Source organism: Misgurnus anguillicaudatus, chromosome 20 (genome assembly GCF_027580225.2).
Source record: "Misgurnus anguillicaudatus chromosome 20, ASM2758022v2, whole genome shotgun sequence".
Lineage (NCBI taxonomy): Eukaryota > Metazoa > Chordata > Actinopteri > Cypriniformes > Cobitidae > Misgurnus > Misgurnus anguillicaudatus.
In genome coordinates this window covers 37,825,003-37,832,705 of record NC_073356.2, presented here as the reverse complement: position 1 = coordinate 37,832,705, position 7,703 = coordinate 37,825,003, and the positions used below count along the sequence as shown (strand labels likewise).

The 7,703-nt window shown below is 34.0% G+C and overlaps 1 long non-coding RNA gene across 1 annotated transcript; it reads right to left on the bottom strand.

The window, feature by feature from the left end:
- Positions 1-6,073: 6,073 nt before the first annotated feature.
- On the bottom strand, positions 6,074-6,914 carry LOC141351350 (uncharacterized). The gene is made up of 3 exons (XR_012359577.1): positions 6,801-6,914; positions 6,606-6,720; positions 6,074-6,466 (listed from the first exon to the last, which is right to left on the bottom strand). It is a non-coding gene; the product is annotated as an uncharacterized lncRNA (long non-coding RNA).
- Positions 6,915-7,703: the final 789 nt, after the last annotated feature.

Genomic DNA, 7,703 nt, shown 5'->3' with positions numbered 1-7,703 from the left:
TCAATAATACAGTTCTCCATTTTGTGATTCAGTGAGATCCACAGCTGAAGCTGAATCAATGTCTTTTGCTAACTGGTAGAGTTTACCTGCTGTTAAGGTAAGCTTTTTTTCTTGCCATGTCTATGAGGTAAAGGTTTAACAAAAGGGTGTCAATTACGTGTCAACAATAGTTGTGAGTATTATTTGTGTGATTTGAAGGACTAAACTTACTTGAAAACAGTGAAGAGACCGTGAGAGACGGAGATGTGCTCTTGTTGCTTCAGTTTCCATGATTCGTTCCAGTGTTTTCAAGGTGCAGACATGTTTCGCGCGCACTGCATTGCCATTTTTATATACATGATCATTTTAAAGTCTTGCAACATTTACATAAATAAACACCTTTGAAATTAAACACTTCATAAACAATTTAAAATGTCTTTAAATCGTGAAAACTTATTTGGTTGTTCTGTATGATACATGTTCATGTGATAGTGGGACGATTTAACACTTGTAGCACTTTCTATTTACTCTAAAATGTGCTTTTTAATCTTTGCTTTTGTTAAAACCTATAGTAGGCCTATGTCAATCTCAACAGATTGTAATGTTACAAACCATCTTTAAGATTTATGGTCAGTGCTGCCCTCTACTGGTGATAATCGGGTTTACACAATCCGGTTTATCCAACTACTGGCCTGAATTTCGTTGTTACTGACAAAGTTCAACTATTTGGTGTCTCCCGAAACTTGTCTGGTTTGAACGACATCTCTACCTGAGTCATTATTATTAAGTGCTTTATAGTATCATATGTTAATACTGTGAATGCAAATACAAACAATTAAACTCTTATGGGGTGGTTTTCCGGACAGGGATTAGTTTAAACCAGGACTAGGCCTTAGTTTATTAAAAATAGTTTTAACAAACATGCTTTACTAAAAAACATTACCTGTGTGCATTTCAAGGCAAAACAAAGGACACTGATGTATTTTAAGATATGTCCGTGCAAGTTGTTTTCAGTATGGACAGCTCTTACATTTATTTTAGTCTAGGACTAGCCTAATCCCTGTCTGGGAAACCGCCCCAATAAGACTGCAAGGCAATGCAAAAATTATTTTCAAGAAAAACATTTCTTAGTATTTTTTAATTGTTTTCAGTAAAATATCTAAAAATTCTTAAAATAATATGCTTTTTCTTGATGAGCAAAACACCCCCCCACCCACACACACACACAAAAAAAAGTATAGCTTTAAGACCAAAAATATCAAATTTAAGTGATTTTGTGCATAAAATAAGCAAAAAATCTGACAATATGGTAAGCAAAAAAATCGTGAACATTTTTCTTAAACACTAAATTCAAGAAAAATTCAAGAAAAATTTGCTTACCGCATTGGCAGATTTTCTTTTTTGTTTATTTTATGCACAAAATCACTTAAATTTGATATTTTTGGTCTAAAAACTAGACTTATTTTCTTGGGTCGTTTTGCTCATCAAGAAAAAGCATCTTAATTTAAGAATTTTTAGTATTTTTACTGAAAACAAGACAAAAATACTAAGAAATGTTTTTCTTGAAAATAATTTTTTGCAGTTTGGTATAAAAAATAAATTTGAAATTCTTTCTGATTGGCCTGGAAATCTGCTTTAAATATCTGATCTATATTTACATACAGCAATTTACAATGAACACAAAACAAAATTGAACTAAACGCTGATAATCCTTTCAGTGACAACAAAAATCATTATCATTATACCCTAACCATATCATAAAGAGCAAACCGAAAAATATAAACCGCGGAAAAATGTTGCTGTGTCAAAGATGAAATCTGAGATTGAATAGAAACTGAGGTGGTGTTTTTTTTTTACATTTCCTGACTGCTATATTTCCTGTCTGTATTAATAAGATTTGACTTCCTTATACTTAATAATTGACTCAAAAAGCCCTCAGGTGTTCAGCATGGATTCAATCTATCAGAATTCTACTTATATAAAAACAATACCTACATCAAGTAGCAAATGCTCACAATCCAAAGGTAAGAGCATTGATTTAGAAATGATTAAGCAAGATTATTTACTATAACCTGCAATTCTCACTTTATGTACTATAAAAGTAATGCCATCTTATCATTCATCTTATCATTATTTATGAATATTCTAACAAATCTTTTAAAAGTCTCATGATAGTGCTAGAATTTAAACGCATGTAGACTTACTAAAAAAGCATAAAAAACTATATGAGTTGTGTTGACTTAAACTGGATGAATTATTTAATAAAGAAAACATTGCAGCTACTATGTAATATTTCTTCAATGCATGAATCAGTGACTTTTATACAACATAGATGTACTGTATCTCTTAAAGTGTTATATTATTGACACATAAACATATAAATACTCCACAGATTTATCTTAAGTGGCACATCTGACTGCTTTTGCAGTGCATCACTGATCTGTGAAATATTTTATTTCACAGGAATCAGTGTCACGGTTCAACATAGGTGGAGTTCGGAGGGGGCATGGGGCCAATTATGATTTTTTTCAGAGCTATTAAATAAATAGAAATATGAGAATTTTATTTGTCTAATCTTAATATTTTAATTGGTAGACTGAGTAACTTGTGACTCGTCCCCCAAATAACAAACATGAAACTCCACTTATTTGGTTTTGTATGTGTAATTGTAAACACAGTAAATGTTTCACCATACCATGCAATAAGATTTTAAAAACACATTACTATGCACATCACACAGCTGTGGTAAACTAGAGAGCAGTGTAAAGTAGAGGAGAAAGTCCAAAAATATCTGTATAAGGTGCAAACTATAGCAGGAACGTTGCCACACTTAAAGCTGTACTGGGTCACATGCAACCCCCACCCCGTTACTTTTTCTAACACTTTTTCTTGAAAGCTTGCTGTGTGCAAGAAGTGTGCAACACAATGCACTATAGACGGTTTCAGCAGTAACAACATAAACAAGTGGCTTTCGTGGAACACATGTAACTTCCGGTAAACTCCGCTAAGAATAAATAACGACAGAGACCTTTTAGTTCATTTATATAACAAGCAAAATAAACAACACATAGATTACAAAGGAATTGTTATTTTCGACGATTTACATTTTTCATTTGGTGTGAGAGTGTGTACTACATGTTAATGATGTGCAAAAATAAACGCTGACGTGAGTTATCGTCTCCAACGTAAATCTCTTTTCTTGGACTTTTTACTTACTTTCTGGGGTTGGTGATGTAGACATGAACGACATTATCATAATTCCTCCCTCTCAGTCTGTAAGTTAACTCCTGTTTGCAACTGAATCTTTCAAACATGGTAGGTAGCGTCACATTTCCTGCTGACGTCAGAGGTATTCAGATCAATCACAACGTACAGATTATCTGGCCAATCAGGGACACAGAGCTTTTCATACCAATGAGTTTTGTACAAAATCAAAGCGTTTCGGGAAGAGAGTAAAATCTGGAGCTACAAAAATGTACGTTTTTTTTTTCAACAGATTGAATTATTCCAAATACACAAAATAGCGTTGTTTTTTAGCAATGAAATAGGTGCACTTTAAAATCTATTCAGTAAAATTCAAATGTTATGTATGTTAACACTGTGTGACTGTATGGGTGATTCTCACGAAAACTTGGTTTTAAAAATGTCAATTTTGAAAAACAAAGTCTGGAGTAAATGGGAACATTAATTAAAAAACTTTTACTTATCATTTAACACTTTTTGTAACATAATTTAAAAAATTTGTTCTAACAAATCTCATTACCGCAACAGTCAGAAAACATCAACACTGACATATTTTCAAAATGACATGACACACCTGAAAGAACATAATTTGGAGATTCTGCACATGCATTTGAAATCAAAGTATTATGCTTCTATTAATTAAATTAACATTTAATAAGCATCTGTTGCGGTAATGATAATCAAAATGTCGTGTAAGCATTCTGACAAGACAATATTTCAAATTAACTTTAAAAAAAGGATCTTACCTGGTAGCCATCTTGAAGTAACTGGTCCATGTGCTTGGTCACTCAAAATCAAACTTTATTAAAATTCTCTATGTGTGCTTAAACTGTTCTCAAAAAGTGTTGCGGAGGATGAGAACATCAGGCATGGACACATCATTTTCCTAATTTTTCTTTATTGTTATTATACATGAATATTCAGTAAATATTTTTTCTGTCATCTAAAGTAGTCTAGCAAAACATCCATTAATTTTTTTTTTTAATATTTTTGTGTTAATTTGATTAAATTACAACATAACGCATGTTCAAACACAGCCGGACACATTGCGGTAATGAGAATTTCAGCAGAAAATGAGATAAAATTTTCAATTATAAATTCTTATGTTGAAATCACACATTGTGCAAGGTAGAACACAGTATTGTGTTAATTCTGATGCTTTTTAATGTTACTATATTACACATTTTAAAGCTAAAATCATTAGTGCCGTGGTGTTTCAATGGTTTCGTGAGAATCACCCGTATACTAAAAATGATTCTTTTAATATCTTTGTAACATAACCATTATGCAAATCAATTCTTAATTAATTGATAGATGTACTGGGGTCCAGTGGCGGCCGGTGACTTCTTTTTTCGAGGGTGCTAGATGCGAAGTTCATCACAACATGTATGTAGCCCATCATGTGGTTCCTTATTTCAAAATATGTGTTCTACGCGTCGAGAGATCCTATGTACATCACGTGTTTTGTCAAAATAAGTGCCTGCTGCAAACGTGTCTAAAGGATTTGCCAGATACTTTCATAATCTCTTGCGTAATCAGAGTTTACTGTTAAGGGAGTGTCTTGTGTGTATTTGTGAACGCGAGCATCTATATTATCATAAACGGTTTTTGATGCGTGTGCCGCAGGCACTTATTTTGACAAAACACGTGATGCACATGATTCACATGATACAACAAACACATATTTTGAAAACACAAGCAACACACATGACACTCCAAACACATATTTTGAATTCGCGACCCTCGGATGAGCAGTCACGAGCCACCACTGCTGGGGTCCCTGCTTCTCTTTTCTATTCATTAAGTGGTCATTGTCCTGAAAATGGTTGAAGAGCTCTGACAGTTTTTTAAAATTTCTTTAAGGTTGTGAAGTGACAGGATGCTGTACAGCAGGGTTCCCCAAATCTTACCCTGGAGGGCCGGAGCACTACAGAGTTTAGGTCCAACCCTAATCAAACTTACCCACCTGTGATTTTCTAGTGATCATGAAGACCTTGTTTAGCTTGATCAGGTGTGTTTGATTAGGGTTGGAGCTAAACTCTGCAGTGCTCCGGCCCTCCAGGGTAAGATTTGGGAACCCTGGTTGTACAGTATATAATTAATGTCAATGAGTGCTGCAATCTTACAAATTACTGTGCAAAATCTGACACTAATGGTGTCCTGTTTAAATGAGCCTTGTGTGATGTTGATACCAGTTTGTCTTAGTAATTTATTCATCTTTTTTATGATTTAAAGGGAACATTTCACAAGACTTTTTTAAGATGTCAAATACACTGAAAAAAGTATTCGTTCAATTTACTCAATTTTTAAGGTAAGTACACAGCAAAATCACTGGAGTTAAAATAACACCTACGGTGTCAAATTTAACACCGGCAAAGTGTGTATATGTGTCCACACTACACTGTGTTAATTTAGTCAAAAGTGTAGTGTTAATTTAACAACACCCATTATATGTTAATTTTACACTCAATATTGTTAAATTTTACACTTTGTTCAACACTATTCATTGTTGTTTCCACACTACACTGGTGTTGGCACACAAATACAGTGTTAAAAATTAACACTCCTAATTTAAGGTCAACACCAGTGTAATGTGAATTCAACAATGTTAAGTGTTAAAATACTGAGTAATAGCCACTTTTGTTGCTAATGGGTTGTTTCTATAAAAGAAAAATGACAAGAAATATTGCAAAACCTCTTTTTATTAAAGTAAATCACATTTAATATTTACATTGATACACACAACACTTTGCATTTAACACTGCTTTTTTAAATACCTCAGCTACAATTAGAAACAGAATACAGTATGGAATAATGAAAGTTATCTTATGCCACAGTGCAGCGACATGAAAACCACTTATTATAAAGTCTTTAATAAATCAAATGAGAGTTAAAAAAATTAGCCACCCTACTCAAAACTTGAACATTAAAATACATGCAATTACCTTATCGGCAAGCAGAAATGCTTATCCTTCACAATACTAAAGATTTTTCCATAACAAAACAGACATTTCAATTCAAAGACGTTTCATTTTTCTTAAATACGTTCCAACCTGGTATTAAGTTCTGTAGTTGTTTTACAAATGATGTAGTGGAAGGCTGCATCAGTGGTCTTCATCATGCAGGGAATGGCTTTTTGGTCCAGAATGATGCAAAAATTCTGGATGCAACTTCTGTTCCCAACGCAGAGCAGGCAGGGCTGTGCTGATCCATCCACCTCAAAGCATGGATTGATGCTCATCACCTAAGAGTGTTTTAAAAGAGTGTATTTGATGAATGTATTTGATGTGTATTTATGAACTTGTATGCATTTACATGGGGTGAACAATGCAAGCAAACTAACTGCTGAATAAATAACTAGAACAAAATACCAAAAAACTTACACAGCACAATCAGTAGCTTCAGTTGCACATTGACCCTCTCCAGTCTTTCCTCCTTTCACAAATGAAGGCAAGAGGTGAATGAGCCAGGGAAGAGCTGCCACATCACTGTCCCGTCCTAGCAAAACAGAATTTAAACACCATGAGTACACAGTTAAACTTTAAAACCGTAAAAGTAGCAAACCCATTTACACTTACCATATTTAAACTCCTGTTGACCAGACAGAGGGTCATCCATATCTTCATAAGGATATAGGCTGCAATTATCCTTTATTTGTTGTATGTTGGCTATTTTGCAATACATCGCCTCAGCATATTTCTGCAGATTTTCAAAGACAAAAAGGATCAAGAAAATACCAAAAAGGATGCAGTTTTAGCCGTTATTTGAATCAAAATCATCTCAGTATAATCATGTTAGAAACTGTGTACAGTACTAAAGTACTGTGTGTACTCACATAGTTTGTAAGCTCTTATCCTCCAAACTGGGTTAAGGAATAACAGTTCCAGAATTCATGGGTAGGCCTATGCCGTATTCAAATATAGTCTGGTAGGGTCCTATCACAAAAAAATGACAATAAAGACTCTGAAAACTCAACATTCTTTTTATATTAAAAACAGCACTCAAGACAATATGAATCTTCAATTATACATTTTCAAAATAGTAATCAATTTGATTGCTATTTAATATGATATCAATAGCAAAACGATGTATGAGAAGATAATATATTTTTATTAAAGTTGGCAGCAGGTCATGTGACTTTCTTGCCAGATTAATAACCATTAATAACCAGTGAACAAGTTTCCGGTGTCATGGCGGCAGCATAGCACACCTCGTTGTCCACCCTCCTCAAAAAGTTATTGTATTGTTTGTATGTCAGTTTTTTTCACTCCTTATGAATGGACTTTACTTGTACAAAGCATACTCAGGAGTAAATGCGGAAAACAAGACAAACCATTGCTGCCCAGAGAAGTGCGATGGATGAACTTCAGGGAGAGCTCGGTGAGCAAAATGCGGCTCTGGCGAAAGTAATAGAGGTGACGATGGCGAAATATTTTAATGAGGCTGACGAGAAATCAGAAGCTCGTTTCAATAGACTTGAG